The 23,591-nt window shown below is 35.2% G+C and overlaps 1 protein-coding gene and 1 pseudogene across 1 annotated transcript in view; one reads left to right on the plus strand and one right to left on the minus strand.

The window, feature by feature from the left end:
• SMAP1 (small ArfGAP 1) overlaps positions 1–23,591 on the plus strand; it is a 203,171-nt gene that overhangs the window by 22,363 nt on the left and 157,217 nt on the right. The window lies entirely within an intron of this gene.
• Positions 8,736–9,448, minus strand: LOC123608589 (annotated as a pseudogene).

Genomic DNA, 23,591 nt, shown 5'->3' on the forward strand with positions numbered 1-23,591 from the left:
ATAAAAGGTAACTTTGAGCTTTTTAATTTTTTCATTTTCTTTACATTCACAATCTATACAGTGAGAAGGGTTGTAAGATGCATTTTTATGCTTAATCAAACCCTATCTGTTAATAATAGGATGTTAAGAAAAAAATTTGGAAATCACAGGAACGGTTACATATTAATTATTTAGCCGTTTTTTTTAAACAGTGATTTGGCAATAAATATAAACATATTTCAAAACTTAGAATGTTGGTGTCTGCAGTGTTATCTAAAAGCAAATACTATCTCATGAGATAAATCTGTAAATAGTGCTGAGAATAAGCTTAAAAAAGAGGGATTTTTGTAAATATTGGATATCTTTGTGCTTGAGAGGGAAATTTTGCAAATACAAAGTACTAGAATATTTGTGAAAGAGCAAACAAAATAAAGGAAAGCTGTAATATGCTTGCTCAAACTTTTGAATTTTTAAGCTGAATTTTTTAATGATGCCATATCACCTGAATAAAGTAAGAAATAGGTTTGACAAGGCTTAAACTTTAGTAGGGCAGTCAGGTGAAGCATGGATTGTTCTTAAAATTAAGCTTCATTTCATTTTTCCCTTTTATTTTATACCATCCTGATGACTAGTGAATCCTTAAATTATTACCACCATTTAATTTCTTTGCCACAGTAAATTAACATTTGAAAAATGGCAGGGGAATGCTTTTTTGTTTTTGTAGTTTTTGTGGATTTTAAAGTTTTTCAGTGTCCTTGTAATATTTTGAACTAATGTACATATTCTTTCTTTGAAAGTTTTAAGATAAAAACAGTTATATACTATATAATAACGTTTCCTCCACAGTATTCTTCCTCTAGTTGACTGTGGGTTGGCAGATTCCTTACTCTGCTGTTATCCTTGAAAGGACATTACTTTGGTAGCTAAAAAGCATGGGCTTTGAAGGCTTAGTGCTTTGGGTTAAAATCTCAGCTCTCTCATTGCTGCCTCTGTGATTTCATTTTTTTCTTTATCTCCCTCCCTCTCCTCTCTTTCTCCCCTGTCTCCATCGTTCCTTATAGTGGGAGTGTGGTATTTAAACTTTCTAAGCTTCAGTGCCATTATGTGTAAAATGGCCATACCTGTTGTCACAGGATTATGAGAGTTAACTGAATTTATGAAGTAACGTCTGGCCAAAATAAGGGTTGATAAATGATAAGGGTGTGATAATTATGTCAGGTCTTGTTTTTTTAAAGCAGTTATAGTCATTTATTCATTTTATTACTTTGCAGGAAACATTTGTGAATTATATTTTGTTTGGTAAATAATGTAATTGAGCAGATTCTGAGCACAAGAGTACTTCATGGAAAGTTCAGGAAAAGAAGGTAGTTATCTTTATCTTTTTTAACCCTTTATGTGCTGATCCACTAGAGTAGACATTAGAGGTATACAACAGAAGCCCAGACCTGCCCTGCCATTTAGGAGTCTTTACTTTGAGGAGAAAGGCAGGCCATAAGCACAAATACTATAAATATAAATACATATGTAATGTGTATTTATACTATATATGTGTATATAGTCTGGATATCTGAGTGGAGGGGGTAGTGCAAACATTGAGTGTTATAGAGGTTCAGAGAAAGTAAAAATCACCAAGAGCAGGAATTGGGGAAGGCTTTTAACAAAAAAGGTAGTTCTTGAAAAGGATAAGCGTGGCTAAGTTACTCTAGGTAGGAAGAAGCTGGAAGCAGGCTTGTCCATATACTTACTTAGTGCACATGCTTTTTATGTTCCTAGAAGCAGGTATAGGTACCAGGCAGAAATGTAGGAGAGTGGATAGACAAGGGAGTGATTATTGTTTTGGGAGTCATTTGCCTGGAAATGTTTACCACAGCCATGAATGGATTAGACACAGATCAGAGGGTCAGTGACCAAGACATGGGGAGGCAGCAGTCAGAAGTGGAATCACTGAGGGAGCTCAATAGTGGCCTGCAAGACTGCAAGGAAAACCAGAACAGAGAAGCTTCAGGACAAGGGGGCTTTCAGAAGTTGGTATGTAACAGGGAGAAAGGAAAAATTAATTGTAATAGGCATGTAAAGGGGCTAGAAAAGGTCTCTCTCTCTCTCTCTCTTTTGTTGTTTCTGGATATTTTCTTTGTTCTTAGAAAAGGGCATTTAATTTTGGTAGACATTAAAACTATTTTTGAAGCACTTTATGAAAGTGCGTGTTGTGAAACTCTTCAGAGCTTGTTTTCCATCCTTTGTACACTAAGAGTCGAGAAAAGTGAATCTTCAGTATGTTGGCACTGTTTCTCAAGTTTTTCTCAGGAAACAGTTACTTTTTTTTTTTTTAAACATTGATGAGGGAGCAAAAGGCAAGCTGATGGCAGAGCATAAGCTAACCTCCCACTCCCCCAGGTGGGGATATATGTGACGTTCCTTAGGGACTCGTGGACGCCCAAGAACAAAGGAAAAGGAAAATCAAATGGTTAGAGATCACAATCATGCAGGACAGAGTCTCCATCAGTTTGCAACTGTCTTAATGATTTAAAAGAAAAAAGTAGTCTCCAGAAACCTAGACTCAATTTTCTGGAGCCCTAACATCACCTTCCCTTCCATAGGATAGAAAATCTTACATAATCAGTCACTTTTCACAACCCCAGTGCAGCTCTTTCTGCCCACGGGTCCTGTTCCCATTGTTTAATAAAACTATCTTTTTGTCCCGAAGAAGTCTCAAGAATTCTTAGCTGGTGACTCTGAACCCCACTACTTAAAAATTACATCAGCACCGTTGCCACGTTTCATTGTTTGTTTTGGTTTTGGCATTTAGTTTACTTTTGAAACAAATGCTTTGTTTTTTTCATGGAATTTTGATAACTTTTATATTCTATGAAGAAAATTCTTTAGAATTTATTTTGTGGCCTAAGGAATATTGTAGTATATATGTAAATGGCCTTGAAAATGAGGCTTGACTGACATTTTGTCACCGTTATTTTGTTTTATTTGAAGGATTATAGTTAACTCTTGGATCAACTGATAAAATTGACAAAAACTTGTTTCTGGGGTGACCTCTCAGTTTCTTTTTGAAAAATATGTTTATTTTTAGCAGATTTTCTCCCTTACCTCCAAGAAGTACAATTCCTTTTGTGTGAGTTAATATACTAATGTCTTTTGATTCAGTGCTATTGGACTTTTGGAACAATTTGAAATTGGTGTTGAGGTGTTTATTATGTATATCTGCCCTCTGCTGGTGAAAATGCATTATTGCTCTTAATAGCTTCAGTAATTTATTTGAATGAAGCAATACTCTATATCAACAGTGACCATAAAATTACATTTGGAAAAAAATACATTTATCATTTGAAAGGAATATTTTTTTTAGGATAGTCCTGTGTAATGAATTATTCTGCCTAAAAGGCCAGTAGTGTCGTGGGTGAGAAATGCATACCCACTACACTAATGATTATTTTTACATCGTTTGTGTTTGTATTCTTTTTTGAAATTTTTTGAAAGTTCTAGACCTATTCTGTCTAATGTGGTAGCCAATAGCCATATTTGGCTATTTAACTGAGGTTACATTTTCAGTTCCTTATTCCCACTAGCCACTTTCAAGGCTTAATAGCCACCTGTGGCTAGTAGCTACCATGTTGGACAGTGCAGATTAAAGAATGTTTCCATATCACAGTTCAATCAACAGTGTATTCTAATGTTTAAAATTTAAATAACAAGGATTATTATTTTAATGAAGTAGTTCTTACAGTTGCAATGAATTTCTTTCTTTGCCATGTACCTTTGGATGTGTAATGATAGTGATACTGGTTTTGATTTGCATTTCCCTAATAGCTAATGCTTTCAAACATCTTCTCACATGCTTATTTTGCCATCTGTATGTTCTCTTCAGTGAAATAAATCTATGTTTTTTATTTCTAATAGAGTTTTTTTTTTTTTTTACTGTTGAGTTTTTTTATACACTTAAGACTTTTTTTTTATTTTTATTTTTTAACATTTATTTATTTTTGAGACAGAGACAGAGCATGAACGGGGGAGGGTCAGAGAGAGGGAGACACAGAATCTGAAACAGGCTCCAGGCTGTCAGCACAGAGCCCGACACGGGGCTCAAACCCACAGACCGCGAGATCATGACCTGAGCCAAAGTTGGCCGCTTAACCGACTGAGCCACCCTGGCGCCCCAAGACTTTTTTTTTTAAGTTTATTTATTTTGAGAGAGATAGAGACAGCGCGAGTGGGGGAAGAGCAGAGAGGGAGGGAGAATCCCACACAGGCTTCAATCTGGCAGCACAGAGCTGTACAGGGGACTTGAACTCAGGAAACCCCAAAATGATGACTTGAGCTGAAACCAAGAGTGGGATGCTTAACCTGCTGAACCACCCACATGCCCTTCCCCCCCCCCATTGTCAAGATACTATTGAGTTTTGAAAGTTCTTTATATATTTTAGATACTAGTTTATTGTTAGATATGCATATATTTTCTCATATTCTGTAGCATGTGTTTACATCCTTTTCACATGGTCTGTTACAGAGCAAAGGTTTTAATTTTGATAAGGTCCAGTTTATTAATTTTCCCTTTTATGGATTAATGTTTTATGGCAAGTCTGAGTACTGTTAACCCAAATTCTGAAGCTTTCCTCCTATGCTCTTTCCTAAAAATTTTATGATTTTATATTTATGGCCATGATTCATTTTGAGTTGTTTTTGTATATGATTCAAGTTATGAATCAAAGTTAATTTTTTTGCATATGGGTTTTCAGCTGTTCCAGCACCATTTCTTGAAAAGATTATCTTTGAATCTCCTTTGCACCTTTCTCAAAAAACCATATGTCTCTGGGAGTAATTCTGGATTTTGTTATGCTCCATTGATTTGTTTACTTTTATGCTAATATTACAATATCCATGTTACTGTAACTTTATAATAAGTCTTGAAGTCAGATAGTGTAAGTCTCTAACTTTGTTATTCTTTTTCAAAGTTGTTGTTGCTATTCTAGGTTCCCTGAATTAACATATGAATTTTAAAATCAGTTTGTCAGTTTCTACAAAGTAATCATCTGGGCTTTTAATTGGAATTGCTTTGAATATGTAAATTCATTTGGGAGAAAATTGACATCTCTAACAGTATAGAGGCTTTCAGTCCATGAGCATATATATCTCTCCATTTATTTAGATTTTATTTCTTTCAGCAATATTTTGAAAATTTCAGGATACAGGTCTTTTCTCAGATTTATTTATTTATTTTTAGAAATTAAAAATTTTTTACTGTTTATTTAGTTTTTAGACAAAGAGACAGAGTGCCAGTGGGGGAGGAGCAGAGAGAGACAGAGACACAGAATCTGAAGCTGTCCACACAGAACCCAACACAGGGCTCAAACTCACTAGCTGTGATATCATGACCTGAGCCGAAGTTGGACGCTTAACTAAGCCACCCAGGCACCCCTTGTCAGATTTATTTTTAAGTAGTTTTTATTTTTAAATGTTATTTTAAATGGATTTTTTAACATTTCAATATTTGATTATTGTTGGAATATAGAAATACAGTAGGTTTTTGCATTTTTATCTTGTATTCTGCAACCTTGCTAACCTCATGTATTTGTTTCCGTAACTTTAAAAAAAAATAGATTCAGATCTCCTACCTAGCTGATTTGTTATCCTCAAATAAAGACAATTTTTACTTCCTCTCCAATTTGGATGCCTTTACTTTTCTTTTTCCTACCTTATTTCACTAGCTAAAATTTTTAGTAAAGTAGGAGTGGTGACAGTGGACTGACTTCCTTGTCTTGTTCATGATGTTAAAGGAGAAAGCATGCGCACTTTCGCCCTTAAATATGTGTTGACCAAAGGTTTTTCACAGATTTTCTTTTGTGGAATTGAGGAAGTTCCCCTCAATTTTTAGTTGTCAAGACTTTTGAATATCAGAAAGGGATGTTGAATATTATCAATACTTTATCTGCATATATTGAGATCATAGTTTTGTTGTTGTTCTTTAGTATAGGGAATTACGTTTAATTTTGATTGAATGTTAAACTAACCTGCATTCCTGGGACAAACCACACTTGGTCATGATGTATTATCTTTTTCATATATTCCTGGATTTGATTTGCTAAAACTGTATTAAGAATTTTTGCAAATATCTGTGAAGGGTATTGATCTTTAAGTTTCATTTCTTATGATGTCCTTGTCTGGTTTTGGTATCAGGGTTATGTTGGCCTCATAGAATGGATTGGGAATTACCTGCTACCATTTTATACCCCCCCCCCCCCCCCCAGTTTCCTGAAGACTTGTGTAGAATTTGTATCATTCCTTAATTGGTAGATTTCCCTAGTGAAACCATCTGGGCCTAGAAGTTTTGCTGGAAGGTTTTTAACTATAGATTCAATTTCTTTAATAGATACTGGGTTATTCAGGTTTTTTCTTGTGGAAGGAGCTCATTTGTGTCTTTCAAAGAATTGGTGAATTTCTTAGCATAAAGTTGTTCATAATATTTACTTGTTATCTTTCTAATATCTGTAGAATCTGTAGTGATGCCACTTCTCTTATTCCTGTTATTGGTCATTTGTGTTTTATCTCTTTTTCCTAATCATTTGGGTTAAAAGATTTATCAATTTTAATAATATTCTCAAGGAATCAACTTGTATTTTCATTGACCTTGGTTTCCTTGTTTTTTGTTTCATTGATTGCTGTTGTCTTTAAGTCACCTTTGCTTTTGAAAGGTATTTTAGCAGGTAAACAGTTCTCAGTGGACAATATTTTACTTTCAGTACTTTTAAGATATTGTTTCACTGTCTTCTAGCTAGCATTATTTCTGATGAGAAAATTGTCATCATTGTATTTGTTCCTTTGTACATTATGCATTTCTTTCCCCCGGTTGCTTTTAAGATGTTTCTATTCATTTGTAGTTTTAAGCATTTGTTTTAATGTACCTTGGGTGATTTTCATGTTTATTGTCTTTAGGTTTTTTTGAGGTTTATGGTTTTCAAATAATTTGGAAACATTTTTGCAACAAATTAAAAGAAAATTAAAACATTTGATTATAATTTTTCATGCTATAAAATATTTCATGTTTCAAAGATCATCTAATTCTGTTTTCTCTTGTTGAACACATGTTAATTATAGCTTTCTATTCTCAAAGTGATAAAGAATTTGGCTTAATATTTGCATTTTTTCTTTATGCTAAACATGCAACCAATAATAATATATACCACAGTGTTATTTGTTAAAAATCTTAATATATCAATGTTTTATTGTTTTATTACTGATATCAAAGATAATGGGATTCCTGGGTGGCTCAGTTGGTTAAGCATCTGACTCGATTTCAGCTCAGGTTGTGATCTCAGGATCATGAGTTCAAGCCCTGCATTGGGCTCTGTGCTGGGTGTGGAGCCTACTTAAAAAAACCAAAGAAATCGGGTGCCTGGGTGGCTCAGTCGGTTAAGCATCTGACTTTGGCTCAGATCATGATCTCACAGTTCGTGGGTTCAAGCCCCTTGTTGGGCTCTGTACTGACATCTCAGAGCCTGGAGCCTGCTTCCGATTCTGTGTTTCCCACTTTCTCTGCCTGCCCCCCCCCCCCCCCCCGCTCTCACTCTGTCTTTCTCAAAAATAAATAAACATTAAAAAATTAAAAAAAGACAAAAGAAACCAAACCACCTCCCCCCACAAAGATATTAAATGGGCTTATTTAGCCATCTTTATTATTTGTGAACTTGAAAGAAAGTAATTGAACTCTGTAGCTAATTCAGAATATCATTTTAGCCAATAGTTTCTGCCTTCACCATATCAAAGGCTTTTTAAAAGTAACAGTTCTGTATAGAGTCACTAGTTATTTAAATTATTTTTTCCACATTAAGCTGAAAATTGGTATTAATTGAGCCAGCATCTAAAGAAAGTGAAGAAGAAACAAGTTACTTTTCTTTTTTCTTCTTTCAAGTTTATTTATTTATTTTTGAGAGAAAGCACACATGCAGGGAAGGGACAGAGAGAGGGGGAGAGAGAGAATCCCAAACAGGCTCTGCACTATCAGTGTAGAACCCAAGGTGGGGCTCCAAATCACAAACTGTGAGATCATGACTTGAGTGGAAACCAGGAGTCGGATGCTTACCTGACTGAGTCACCCAGACGCCCCACAAGTTACTTATTTTTTTTAATTATTTATTTATTTATTTTGAGAGGGAGAGAGAGAGTGTGCAAGGAGGTGAGAAACAGAGGGAGAGAGACACAATCCCAAACGGCCTCAGCACTGTCAGTGCAGAGCCTGACTCCTGGCTTGAACTCAGTATCCGTGAGATCATGACCTGAGCTGAAATCGAGTAGGATGCTTAACTGACTGAGCCACATGGGTTCCCCCAAATTACTTTTTGTACAAAAAGTAGTTTTGTGTAGTTAGCAATAAGCACAAACTCTGAATAAGTTGAGTATTGATTATATGTTTTTTCTTAAGCTGTGATTTCATTCATTTCACTGGGCTGTTCAAAACTGTTTAGTGGCTCTTCTTGCTAACAGTATAAAATCAAATTTAGAAGTCAAGTCTCTCTGCAATGTCTTCAGGCTGTATTTTCACTTATGCTGTCCTCCCTTGTTTTCTGTTAGGTACTGTTGATCAAAGATACTGTGAGTTCCCACCTCTACATGTGTGCTTGGTTTTTGTTGTCAGGACCTTTGCACTTACACAAAGAAAACTTTGCTGTTTTCTTTCTAACTGGCTCCTTGTTTTAGGAATTTATTTGTTATTTACTTATCTATATATATATGTGTTTGTTAATTAATTATAATTTATTTAACAATTTGGGAGGTTCACAGCCATCAGCAGTTCCAGTAAAATTTCAGTTGGGAATTTTGGAATCTCCATGGAGTTGTCAGTGTAGTGAACCTTGTAGGTAAAATACATGCATACTTTTGATAGCACATGTGAAAGAATCTGTCTAAAATTGTCTTAATTACTTTTGTTCTCTGCAAACCGAGCTGGGTCACTCAACATGGCTTTACTGTTTCAGATGTTAGTGCATGCTCTCTTTTGACAATAAATTCATGACCACCTGAAGATACCAATTTGACACTCATGGCATCCGTCAGGCCTTCACAGCCACCATAGGTTTTCTCTTCTCCATCCATTATGTTCTTACGAAATTCTACTTTACTTCCACAGGAACCTGGTGAGGCGGGGATGCACAGTCTGTTGCCCGCTTTCGCCTATAGAAAGTGCCTAGGGCTCTGTTTAAATGCCACTTTATCAGTGTTGTCTTCCCTGACCACTGTACTTAAAATAGTATCCATTCTTTTTTTTAAGCACTTCTTATCCTCCTTACCCACTTAATTTTTTTCCTCCATAGACTTTATCTTAAAATCTGACATCTTATACATTTTATAACTTGTTTGTTTCTCTGTCTTGCTCCACTGGGATATATAGTTCTTGAAGGAAGAGACTAAATCTGCTTTAGTTCCCAGCTCAATCCCTAGCATCTAGAAAGTTCTTGGCACATAGTAAGCATTCAGCACATATTTGATGGCAGTAACTCAGTGAATGAGTGAATGAACAATTAACCTTCTGAGTCTTTTCTGCTCATCCAAATCTCATCTATATTTCCAGGCCCATTTCCAAGTTACACTTCATTCATGAAACTGTCTTTGAATGAAGCTGCCTCCCAACTACTTCAGCTCATCATGATATTTTCCTCCTTTAAACTCATGGCATTTTCGTATCACTGTAAGAATTTTCTAATAGATATAGTTGCACATGATTGGAGTAGTCTCTAAAATTGGGACAATTTTATTACTTGAAATGTTTACACAGTGACAGACTGGCCTTGTTGGTGGAGGGGACAGGAATTCATATATATAGTTCTCTTTGTGCTAAGTGCTTGTTTAATTTTGAGGGACCCTAAGAGATAGATGAATTCACCCTATTTTGTAGTTATGGAAACTGATATTTAGAGACGTCATATGTTTTGTCTATAGTTCCATAGTCATAAATGTCTGATAGGTGTTTCAAAACCAGGTCTTTTTTTGTAAAAGACCTTTTATGCTGCCTCATTGAGTAACTTCTTCATGAACTCAAGGTCTATTATAATTGTGTGAAGTTTGGTATTTTTACTACTGAATGAAGGCCTGAATGGCATAGAATTACAGCATTTGGTTAGGAAGAGAAAATGTTTGAATAATTGTATAATTAGAAACAGAGAAGGGAACCAAAAGGGAAACACAGGCACCATACTTTATCATTCTGTTCATATCTTGGCTTGGTGATTGGTCAAGAATTTGACAACAAAGTTGGTTGATCTTATTTTGATTTAAGACTCATTTATTGCTATGGCTTATTCTTCGATTTTTGTTTTTAGATGATCTAAGTGATCTTACTTAAAAATTAAAATGAAAAATCTATTAAGCCAAAATCTAGAGGGTAATAACTACCATGTATAATTGGGAGGTATGTTAATTAAAGTTAATACTTATCAAGAACTTATCTGTGTCAGATACTGTTATTTTGTGTACATTACCTCATTTAATGTTTTCTGTGACCATTGTCAAATATCTGTTTTCTGCACCATTTCACAAATAAAGAAGCTAAAAGCTTAGGAAGTGTGTCCCAGCCCACAGTGAAATGGTGGAGTCAGCAGTGGCCTCAAACTTTTTGTCTCTGAGACACATTGAGGAAAAAGCATTTTGCATGGTGCCTCAATATATATATACATACATACAACTGAAAGAAATGTTTCTTGAATAACATTTATTCTTACTATAGTATTGCACATTCTGTTTTGTTATGTTTACTTCAGAATAGCTATAACATATATATGGTCATTATCTGCAGTCTGAAAATCTCTGCTATGTTCACTTCCTGACTGTACAATAGTAACCCACTTTTGGTTTCTTTACTTGCTTGTATCCTCTTTATTATAACTACCAACTTATATTTTGATAGCAGAAACAAAAAAAAATTAAGTCTTGTAGTGAAAAAAGGTTACTTCCCCCCACTTAGGCTTTTCATTTTAAGCTAAAACTGATGAACTAATTTCTTGTTTTTAGTGGAGATCGTGTTTATTGATACTGCATTTTTTGAACTTGCCTTTTCTCACGGTTTCATGTGGACCAGATATATACCATAGTAAACTGTTTCTGAAAGAAACTTTTATCTAGCTGCACAGAGGGTGATTTGGTAAACTACTATAGGATCTGTGTAAAATAGAGATTAAAGTGGGTTCATATTATTGTTTAGATTGTACTGTCATTCCATTTATTTTCTGGACACTTGAAATATTCACATATTTTAAAAAAATTATGTAACCCTGCTTGTATTTAATAAATGCTTTTGTATTAATGAACAAATGGAAATAAATTAAATCTTTCTCATACTGCCATATGGTGCCCCCATTAATCAAAATTAAGATACCTATCCACGATTTTCTGAATTATTTTATGTGATGAGTATTTCTAGAATTTTGGCATGAATGTGTAATCTAATAATAATGGGACCTAGAATTCAGGAATGAAAGAAAAAAATAGAATAATTGAGTTGCTAATAAATAGGCCTAGGGTATATTAAATAAACCAATGTTTAATGTAGTTTCTAGAATTTAACATTGGGAATTAGAATAATATTAGAATAAAATGTAGGATTAAGAATTGTTGGGGAGGAAACATTTTCTTTACCCTTCAGAATTCTTCTGGCTGGTCTAAGAATTAAATTGACATGAGAGATAGATTAACAGGAGAAAATAAAATTTAATTCATATGTGTGGAAGCCATTGAGAGTATGGTCTTATTTTCTTCTTACTTTTGCCTTGAGCAGAAGAAAATAAAACACTTATTTTTAAAAGTGAATTATTTTGGCATTTAAAAAGACTTGAAAACAGACATTTAAAACTTAGTATTAAAAATGCATAAATCTAACACATTTTCAAGTGGTACTTTTAGGTGAATTTGTTTCTAGTTACACTGTTTAATAGAACTATGGCATTTTTTTCTTTAATATATTGGGGAGACATATTTGGGTATTAATTCTCATTTTTCTTAGGTATTTTTACCTAAAGGTCTTTTTTTTTTCTTTGTTTTTAGAGAGTGCACACGTGCATGCACGCGTGCGTGCACATGCACACAAGTTGGGGAGGGGCAGAAGAAGAGGGAGAGAGAGAATTTAAACAGGTTCCATGCCCAGCATGGAGCCTGATGTAGGGTTCCATCTCACCACTGACCATGAAATCATGACCTGAGCCAAAATCAAGAGTCAGACAATTAACTGACTGAGCCACCCAGGTGCTCCTACCTAAAGGTCTTAGAAGACTATAAATGCATGAGGATTCCAGAAAAAATATGTTAAATTTTAAGTTTAATGTATTATTTTCGTGCTGTTGATTGGGAAATAAAAAGTTATATGACTTGCTGATTTTTCTCAGAGCAGATTTTGTTAAATGACAAAAACAGAATATTTTATTAATTGTCCCCTTCTCCACACAAGCTGTGTTTCCTGTATTTTTATTTTTTCTTGGTCATTGGTACTAGGGTAAATATATATAAAGTTTTCTCCCATTTCAACTTAAAGACTTTCTTTGTTCAGTGGTCATTAGGCATATCATTATATACAGCCCTACTTCAGTCTTAACTTGTAAGGAAATTCTTGAGTATAAGTTGATTCCCTTTGCCTCATTTACTTTTTGCCCACAAGCCTAGACTAATCCTTGTATTTCTGATAACCATGATCCATTTTTCTAGTGGCATTTTTCTCACAAGGCTCAGAGTTAGAAAATTTCCTTTTTGTCTTGGCTGTGGAGTATATGTGAAAATCTCTTTTTGAGATTTGCAAAAAATTATACTGCTAGAAACTTTAGAAAGAAACGGACAAATTAACAAAACAAGACAATAAAATCCAAAATGTAATAATTCTTCTTAAGTGGTTAGGAGAAATCTTAAAAATAATTTCAGTATTACTAGAAGTTGGGCTAGGGAAGTAGGTGAAGCTGACCATGAAGGGCCTTGTTAAGTGATGCTTAGGGGAGTTAAACTTTATCTGATGGTTTGTAAGTCTGAAAAGCAGTGTTTATATCCAGGAGGTTATTTCAGAGGACATTGTAGTAGTCTAGGACTCTAGATGATGAGATCTTGAACTGGGGCAGAGGCCCAGCTGGAATGAGATTAGTCATAGATTTGAAAAAAATTAAAAAAATAAAATGATTAGGGTGTTTGCTTGATGGAATGGTTATGGATGATGCAAGAAAGAGGAGTTAAGAATGACTTCTTTATTTCTCCCCTTAAGTCATTAGCTGGGTAGTGTTATTACCAGCTGAGTTGGAGGAATCAGGAAGAGCTGTGTGAAAAGGAGGGTAAGAGGGAAGAGTTAAGTGGAGAGGTGGATTTCATCTTGGGCATGTTTAATTGGTGATGGTGTGGTGTCCAGATTGGTTATTAAGAATTTGATGCTTAGCGGGGTGCCTGGGTGGCTTAGTTGGTTGAACACCTGACGATGTCAGCTCAGGTCATGATCTCACAGTTCGTGAGTTCATTTTGTGAGTTCGAGCCATGCATCAGTCTCTGTGCTGACAGCTTGGAGCCTGTCTGCCTCTCTCTGCTCCTCCCCCACTCACGCTCCATATCTCCCTCTCAAAAATGAATAAGCATTAAAAAAAAAAAATTAAAAGAATGTGATGTTTAGAGAAGAGATATGCCACATTTTCTCAATTATAAAAAATACTTTCTTGTATTTCTGATATTGAGAAGTCCCATAATCTATGTACCTTTAATGTGTTATTTCTCCTTAAAAACTATTATTTTATATATAATCAGTGGAATGGGAAGTGCAGATTTTGGCCTTTTAATAGTAGTAGGTGATATTAGCAGGAAAAGTGTGGGATACAGGGAAAAGGCCATACTAGTCTTACAAAAATGATTTGTAAGTACAGAGTGCTTTCATGTGGATTTTGTCATTTGAGGTTCATAGTGGTCATTTGATTATGGAAGATGGTGGTATTTTCACTTTCAGATGAAGAACCTGACGTTCGAAGAAGTGTAAATACAGAGATAATTTTTTCTTAATTATTTTTATTATAGTTGTCTGTGGAATGATAATTTATTATTCATTTCTACAAATGAAAGCATATAATAAGATGAAGGAAACTATTCATGCAGTACTCTCCCTCACCCTTTTTCCACTCTTCAAATGTTAACATTTTACCACATTTGTTTTCTTTTTCCTGTATGTATACTTTAATTTTTTTCCTGGACTCTTGGAGATATGCTCCTGTATTCCTAAATACATCAGTGTTTATCTTCTAAAAACAAGGACTTTCTTACATAACGACAGTACAGTTACCAAAATGGGAAATTACCTTGATACTATTATCTGATCTATAGATATTACTCTGATTTCACCAGTTGTCCCAATAATGCGAGGAATAACTTTTTGATTTGTCAGATTCAACAAATACAAATGAAAAGAGTGTTAGGAAAATAAGCAAGCTTTTAGATTGATGTTAGAGCATTTGTAAACAGTCTGCTTTCCTAAGATAATTAATGGACATAAGTCTTTGAGTATAGTTCCCTCCTCTGTATCCTGCAGTTAGACTTTGAAGTTTGGAGAGATTAGGGGGTAGACTACTTTTTGTTTTTGCCTTACAACCTCTTCCCATGCCTGATGGAATAGAAGCCCATGCTCCAAACTTTCTTTGGAGGAATCTTAGCAGTATTTTTCTTATTTAGCTTTATCTATTTCTCTCTTGTCTTTGTTTCATACTTACTAAGCATGTGCTGGGCACTGAATTAAAGTGCTGGAAGTCTGTAGATGTAGTGATTATGATGGTTTATTCTCAAATAGTTTGAGCAACAGTCATTTACAAATATTTCATAGTAAATGTTTTATTACTGTATTTGATGTAGGGGTGTAAAAGTAGCCCTTCATAGACCCTAAAAAACAAACAAAACCTCATTGGTAATTCTTTAAAAAAATTTTTTTTTAAATGTTTACTTATTTTTGAGGGGCACCTGAGTAGCTCAGTCAGTTAAGCATCCAACTCTTGATTTCAGCTCAGGTCAGGTCATGATCCCACAGTTAATGGGTTCCAGCTCCGCATCGGGCTCTGTGCTGGCAGTGCAGAGCCTGCTTGGAATTCTCTCTTTTCTTCTTTCTCTTGCCTCTCCCCTGTTCTTCCATGCTCTCTTAAATAAACTAAATAAATAAATAAGAATAAATGTTTATTTATTTTTGAGAGAGAGACAGAGTGTGAGCAGGGGAGGGGCAGAGAGAGAGGGACCAATCTGAAACAAGCTCCAGGCTCTGAGCTGTCAGCACAGAGCCCAACGCGACTTGAACTCATGAACGGTGAGATCATGACCTGAGTCAAAGTGGGAAACTTAACATATTGAGCCACCCAGAAACCCTTCATTGGTAATTCTTAAACATGTCTTAAACATTTCTTAAGGTATGCCTAAACGTGAGGAAGGCATATCCACTTCCTCAGGTCCTTTGTGTTTATTGTTCCTATTGCCTTAATTCCTCTTGCCCAGATAGCTGCATGGTGTGTTCCCCTACTTTCTTCAGATCTGTGGTGAAATACAAATTTTCCTGACCAAATAACAATTACCTTTCCCTTCCTTCTTTCCATTTTTCCTTTATTTTTCTCCATAATATTCACTGCCATTGACATACTGTTACTTTTACATGTTTGTGTACAGCTTTCTGTTAGAATATAAGCTCCATGAGGGCAGGAGTTTATCGGTTTTATCACTGAATCTCCAGAGTCTTAAACAGTAGTGCCTTGAAATAGTAAGCATTCAGTAAATATTTGTTGGTTAAATACATGTGCTGCTATTCTGACTGTAACAGACTTAAGGAAAAAAAAACATTTCTGAGGGAATTAAATGTTATAACTTTAATGCTTTTTCTGAATAGAGAGGTTTTAAAATTCCTTTGTTCTAGAACTTTTCTTTTAAAGGTTTATATTCTATTCTGTTATTGGTTTGGTTGTACATAAGGTTCTTAGCAAATAAGATACTGAAGAGAAACAACTGTAGTGTGTTAAAAGTTGATTTTTTTTAATAAAACAAAAATATTCTTTTCTTACCATTTAATGTCAGTTTTGTTTCAGACGAATTGTAGAAGAAATTAATTACCTCTGTTGTTGCAGGTGATCTTTGCACTTACAGGGCTTTTTTTGTTTGAGGTTGTTTTTTGTTTTGTTTCTGTTTTTGTTTTTGTTTTGTTTTTAAGATAGGAAATTTCTGTGAGCTCAGTTTTTAGTAATCATAATCGCTTGGCCACTATTAATGCTTCATATTCCAGCCTCCAGGAAGTGATTGATTAAAACAGCATGATCCTTCTAATCAGCATTGTAGTGATTCTTTGAAACTTGTAAAGCCACTTAGGAACTGTGATTATCAAATGTCATCCCTACATGTCATCTTTAACAGTACTGATGCTACTTTATAGGAAAACATGAATTTGAGGTAGGTTAACCATAGGTGACTAGGTCATACCAAAATATGTTACTTTCAGATTTTAATAAAAGGAATATTTTAAAGAACATTTTATTTCCTTCTTAGTAAAACATTGTATGTTAAATAGTTAATATTTAAAAAAAATTATTCTGTTGAGTGTATTTGCTGAAAGAAATGGTTTGACACTTGTTGAAATACTACTTATGGAACTTCTCTTTAAACTTTTTGGTTTTATGCTGAAACCTTTTTAATAGCACCTGCATCCATGACTTCTTGCCTGACATTTCTGTGTTTCTGCCAGGGCTCTATATCCTGAGATCATCAACTAGTGTATTCTCAACTTCAACTTCTACTTCTACTACTGGCTGCCATTCTTTTTTTCTGGTAAAGTAAGGGAAAAGCAATAAAAATAATGTGTGATGTTCATGTCTATATTTAAAGAAATGTACACAGGATTTTTAAAAAAAATTTTTTTAATGTTTATTTTTGAGAGAGAGAGAGAGAGAGAGAGAGACAGAGAGATAACAGAGCACAAGTGGCAGACGGGCAGAGAGGGAGACACAGAAACCAGAACCAAAGCAGTCTTCAGGTTTTGAGCTGTCAGCACAGGTTTTGAGCCTGTCGTGGGGTTTGAACTCATGAACTGTGAGATCATTACCTGAGCCAAAATCAGACATCCAACCGACTGAGTCATGCAGGCACCCCTACACAGGTTTTTTGTTTTTTTTTTTAAAAACAGCCTTATTGTGATATAATTTGCATACTATAAAGTTCACTTATTTTAAGTGTCTAATTCAGTGATTTTTTTAATGTTTTAACAGAGTTTTGCAACTATCACCATAATAAAATTTTAGAACATACCGTTATTCCCAAAAGACCCCTCTTCATGCTTATTTGTAGTGATTCCCCTCCCTGCAACATACATGTACAGGTTCTTTTGCAAGGTTGTAGTTCACCTGTTTACAAGGTAGAAAACATGTTTTCATGGGTTGTTGCTTGGTTTTCTTTCTGATCAGCAAGACCTAGCTGACCATGAACAATGAAAGGCTAATCAGAACTTTCGGGTAAAGAACAAAAGGCCTTGTGATAGCAAAAGAGAGAGCTTCTTCCTTGTTTCATGTTTGATTGTGGACAATATTTTGATGCAGGCTATTCTCTTTAGTATCTTTTTTCTTTTATTTTTTAAAGTTTTATTTATTTATTTTGAAAGAGAAAGAGAGCAAGCAAGCAGGGGAGGGGTAGAGAGGGAGAGAGAATCCCATGAACCTGAGAGAAACTCAGGAACCATGAGATCATGACCTGAGCCAAAGTCAAGAATCAGGTGCTTAACCCTCTGAGCCACGTCACCCTGGAGCCTCTCCTTTTTTTTTTTTTTTTTTTTTCCAGTTTATTTATTTATTTTGAGAGAGAGATACAGAGAGTGAGAGAGTGGGGGAGGAGAAGAGAGAGGGAGAGACAGAATCCCAAGCAGGCTCTGCCTTGTCAGGGCAGAGCCCAGCGTGGGCTGGGCTCAAACTCAAAAACTATGACATCCTGACCTGAGCTAAGATCAAGAGTCAGACTCTTAACCAACTGAGCCACCCAGGCATCCCATCTTTAGGATCCTTTTTTTTTTATTATTAAAAAAAAATTTTTTTTAATGTTTTACTTATTTTTGACAGAGAGAGAGAGCATGAGCAGGGGAGGGGAGGGTCAGAGAGAGAGGGAGGCACAGAATCTGAAGCAGGCTCCAGGCTCTGAGCTGTCAGCACAGAGGCCGATGCAGGGCTCGAACTCACAGACCGCGAGATCATGACCTGAGCCAAAGTCGGACGCTCAACTGACTGAGCCACCCAGGTGCCCCTAGGATCCTTTTATTGTGTGTCCCTTTCCCTAGGCATCCACTACTGTGATGGTGTTATGAAAATACTCTTTACAGCTCAGTTGATTTTTGCCCTCCCTCTCCCCTGTCTTCCCCCTTGATCAAAATTCTCTATCCTTTGCAATTTTCTTCTTCAACAGATCAAACCAAATCCAGTTCTACTGCCTGTAATCCTGGGGATCATGGGGAAAGAAATAAAGTTAATTATAATAATGTGGGAAGCATTGATACTTCTGGAGAGTTGAAAAGATTATTTGCATCTTTAGTCTATATTATTGGCCTCCACAGTAAGTGAGTTGGCATTTCAAAAAGTTGACACAATGAAGTAAAAGCAGTCTGCCAGTGTAAAGGAATTTTGTTTGGAAGGTTGGAAATACCATAGTAGGAGATGGAGAGTTTCCATAGTTGCATATTGAGATATGTCCGCGGCATAGTCTTGGCTCTTTCTCCCCCCTTTCTAGCATTTAAAACCCTAAATTTCTTACTTCTGAAAATGGTGTGGTAATATTTCCTACCTCACATTTATTAGGATTTCATCAGACAGTATATTTGGAAATATGGTAAACGATGTCTTGAATATTCAGTATGGTGGTGGTTTCCTCTAAAAGAACCTTCTAGCAATTTTGGCAGCAGTAACTCAGGTGGCTCAAGGCCTTAGCTATCATTTGTAAGCTAGAGGCTGCCTACATTTTTACACCAGATGTTGTGCTGCATCCAGAAATCAATAAAATGATCCTTTTCTTAAAGAGATCACGGTTTCTCAGAAAAGATAGCTAAAACAATTAACTGCAAAACATTGTGATAAATGTTAAAAAATTTTTGGGGGGAATTGGAGAAGGCTTTATAGAAGAACCAGTCTTAGAAAGAAATTACATTTAGCAGTTAATGTTGTACTCTCCGTTCCTTATCTTGTTTTATTTTCTATTTATATAAAGAAAATTCAAAGTAGTTTTTCTGTTTGCTAGTCTATCATGGTAATCAGAAACTTAAGAGAAGTTCCTTCTCAGATGAGAATGCAGTTTCATCTTATTTCTCAAATGGTACAAAAGCTACAAGACAAGTTTATTCAGTATATTCACTGGTGATGGATATGAGTTAAGGTGCTAATATTAGTGAGGCCAAATAACATCTTCTGTTTACTGGAGCTTTTAGTGTGATTGTGGTTATGAGATGAGTAATATTAGTTTAGTTGATGCTAGCTTATTTGTGTTGCTTTTAGTGAGATAGTGATATGGATAACTCAAAATAACCCAATATTTGAATTTTAAATAAACTTTTGATTTTTTTCTCAGCAGATTTGATTCCTAGTATGTTAAAATAAATTTTCACAATTTGAGTCATATACTCAGTAAGAGTAGTGAAAACAGATAAAAAAATATGCTGAATGCTTGAGTTAAAGCCTTGTCAAGAATATTCTAAAATCTTGCTATTCTAAATGTGCTTTGTGTATGGCAACATGGGCATCACTGGTTGTTTCTTAGGAATGCAGGATGTCAGATGCCATTCCAGGGCTACAGAATTAGAATCTGCATTTTCATAATATCCCTAGGTTTGTGTATGCACATTAGAGTCTGAGAGATACTGATCTAGAACTGACTTTGCCTTTCCTTAGCTTAGTTTGAGATACAGCTGCTACAATAATTAAACCTTCCAGGTAATTACCTATTTTTATTTCTCTATCTTAGATTTTTGTGTAAACTTCAGAACAAATAGCTGGAAGTATTGTAAGTGATGGAGAATGGGGAGGCAACTCTAGCTAGAACAGTCATGAGAGTCCTCTGTGAGCAGGTAGTGTGTGAATTGAGGCCTGTACAACAAAGTGGGCCAGACATGTGAAGACCCAAGGAAGAAACATTTGGGCAGAAGCAGCAACAAATGCACAAGCATGAAGGCCAGACAGGGCATGTATAAATAGTATGTGAGTGGGAGTGCTATGGTGAACTTGAAAGTGCTATTAGAAGCCTTCTTCAGAGTCAGGGTAAACCATTGAGCCTGCCATATAAGGCCTCCTGCTATCATCTCCTGAAGCTGTCCCCAAATACTTTTAATACTCTAGCCTCCAACCATACCAAAGTCTTCTACCATACCTCACCTTTGTTAACCTTTGCCAAGAGTGTATCTTGGTATATTCTGTGCCTACTGCCTACTAGTCAGCCTTTAAATTTTTAGATCAGGCTTTGTCACCTATGTGAGACCTGCATGCCTTCCAGCAGACTTTGTCTCCTTAGTTGGAGACATTGCCCCTTATGTATATTGCCTTATGCTAAAATTGATACTCCATGTTATAATTAAGATTTATCCATGTTGATACATGCAGGTTATTCATTTTCAAATTGTATGGTGAGATAATCATACTAGTGAACATATAAGTTATTTCCAGTTATTTAGAAACCATGCTGCTATAAATTTTTTGGTACAAGCTTCTTAAATATACATGTATTAGTTTCTTTGTGTGTTTTTCAGACATATTCAGCCATGACCCAGAGAAACATTTTACAGCATGACTTGATTTATGTGTGTACGTGTGTCTGTATACACATATATGTAATCGATTTTTTAAAAAAGTTGAACAAAACTATATTTACCCTTTGTGTGATGAACTTAAATCTTTCTTCCTTCTCTTCTAAAAATAAGTACTTATTGAGATTAATGAGTTGTGACCTGCCATATAAAATAGCTGCTGTAGGGTATGTTATATGTGAGTGTGTATGTGTACTAAATATGCCATATTACATATATAGCTTGGTAAACCTATGTGTATGTGTATCTAAGCATGTGTGAATAGATTGCCTTGTAGAAGGGTTTATTCATCTAGAACTTTTACTGGATTTCACCAAATTGTTTTTTAAGTGGTTATACCTATTTATACTTGGCTTGGCCTCCTCACTCTGGGAACTTAGCTTTTTACCTTTGTGTCTATGGTCTTACAATAGCATTTACTTGGCAGAGTTGGTAAGTACTCATTGAATAGTTTGGTGAATGAAAATTAGGATTTCATACCAGTACTTGAATGACTGCCATGTTGAACAGTTATTATTTTATCAATTTCAGGTAAATTTTACAAGTCCAGTGTTATAGAGTGAATAACCCAATTGTAATTTTGGTTAGGCTTTTAAAAGTCTATTTTTGGTAGTCCCTGGGTGGCTCAGTCAGTTAAGCTTCTGACTTCAGCTCAAGTCGTGATCTCACAGCTCAGAGTTCGAACCCCACGTTGGGCTCTGTGCTGATAACTCAGAGCCTGGAGCCTGCTTTGGTTTATGTGTCTCTCTCTTTTTCTGCCCCTCCCCCACCCACTGTTGCTCTCTCTCTCTCTCTCTCTCTGTCAAAAATTAATAAACATTAAAAAATTTTTAAAAAGTCTATTTTTGAAGGTCCCTGACTATATTAGTTAAAATGTGATAAGTGTATTCCAAAGAAAGATGCATTGACAAAATTGCATTATTATTTCAATTGGTAAAAAACGATTGGGGCTAACATTTCCAGTAAGTGATAGCCGTTTATTTTTTCCTTGCAGGAATCAATAAATGGTTTTTTATAGTGTATGAAGCTGTATAAAACCTGAACATCAGTTAACATTTAATTATATCTCGCTTTTTGTTCAATAGTAAATGGCCATTTTTTTCTATTACTGCTAGCATGATTCTTGTACAGTGCTTTTATACATTTGATCCCTTTGTCATCTTTGGTTATTGTAGAATGCACCACTCTGTTTGGTGCTACAACTTTTTACCTGTATGGACAGTTACTATCACATTGTGCAATTGATGCTTTCTGATTCATTCAGTCATAACATTTGCTGCATCAAAAAAAATTGTGCTATAGAGAAAAGTCTCCATTTGTATTTGGCTGTGGGTCTAACATATTCTGAGGGGAATCATTCTATTTTAAGAACAAAATGAAGGAAGCCACACTTGGAGAGTGTTGAAAATCTTTTCCCATCGGCTCTGGACTCACTGCAGTTTGGGGAGTTGTCTTTTTCTAGAGGATTGATTTTCAAAGTTTCTTAGTATGACAATAACTTGCACTTCAGTAGTGCTTTAAAACTTTCAAAGTATTTTCCATACAAGACTCACATAAGAATGAGGCAGCCAATGTTGACTATACTTAACATATGAGAACCTTGTTGAGAACCTTGTTACTAGTCCAGGAAAGTTTATGCAGTTCACTGGTGGCAGAGAAGGTTGAATACGGGTCTTTTGGTTTCTAATTCATTTCGATGCTGTTAGCCATCAAACATTTAAATAGAACATATCCTAGATGTTTCTCAGGTTATAGGTATCATTTCTGAAATTTAAAAGCAGGATATTTTGGCATAAATTGTACATGCGTAAACTACCTCCTAAGGAATTTTCGAGAGGAATGTGTGTAGTTTTACTGCATTGTAATTACTGAGTTTGGTGTTATTTTGTAGATTTAACTCTCACCTTTAGATAAAAAGTATGCACTTAAAACAGAAGTCTAATGTTTTAAAAAGCTTGGTTTTTATTGATACCTCTTACTGTATATAGTTTTTTCATAATCAAGTGATTTATAAAAATCAATTAAGTATAAGTTTCTGAATAGTTGACATAATTGCCAGATACTTTTATTTTTCCATTTTTACTTTAATTATATAAGCAATATATGAAAATAATCATAAGTATATTTAAAATTATTGAGAAAATACATTCAAAGATATAAAGAATAGTATAGCTAAGGCTTTGTATTCTTGTATCCTTAATGTAATTTCTCTACAATTTTTTTCAGAATTTTTTAACCATGATCCAAAGAACTAATATTTCATAACATACCTTAGTTCATATATAACCTTTCTTTTTTTTTTTTTTTTTTTAATTTTTTTTTTTCCAACGTTTATTTATTTTTGGGACAGAGAGAGACAGAGCATGAACGAGGCAGGGGCAGAGAGAGAGGGAGACACAGAATCGGAAACAGGCTCCAGGCTCTGAGCCATCAGCCCAGAGCCTGACGCGGGACTCGAACTCGCGGACCGCGAGATCGTGACCTGGCTGAAGTCGGACGCTTAACCGACTGCGCCACCCAGGCGCCCCGTATATAACCTTTCTTAAATCAGGGTTATATTTGGGATTTATCCATTTCATAGACTTCTTGAGGCAGATGTTATTGTCCCTCATTCTTTCTAACAGTTGATTAAAAAGTTTTCCCAATGTGTTGAATGTAAAATGGGGGTTGTTGTAGTTTTAAAGGGCATTTTCCCTAACTGCTAGTGAGATCATGCATATTTTTATATGTTTATTGTCCATACATTTCTTCTTATGTGAATTACCCATTCATATCTTTTTGTATGTTTTTCTTTTATGTTGGTTGTCTATTTCTTACTAATTTCTAC

Source organism: Leopardus geoffroyi, chromosome B2, assembly GCF_018350155.1.
Source record: "Leopardus geoffroyi isolate Oge1 chromosome B2, O.geoffroyi_Oge1_pat1.0, whole genome shotgun sequence".
Taxonomy (NCBI): Eukaryota; Metazoa; Chordata; class Mammalia; order Carnivora; family Felidae; genus Leopardus; species Leopardus geoffroyi.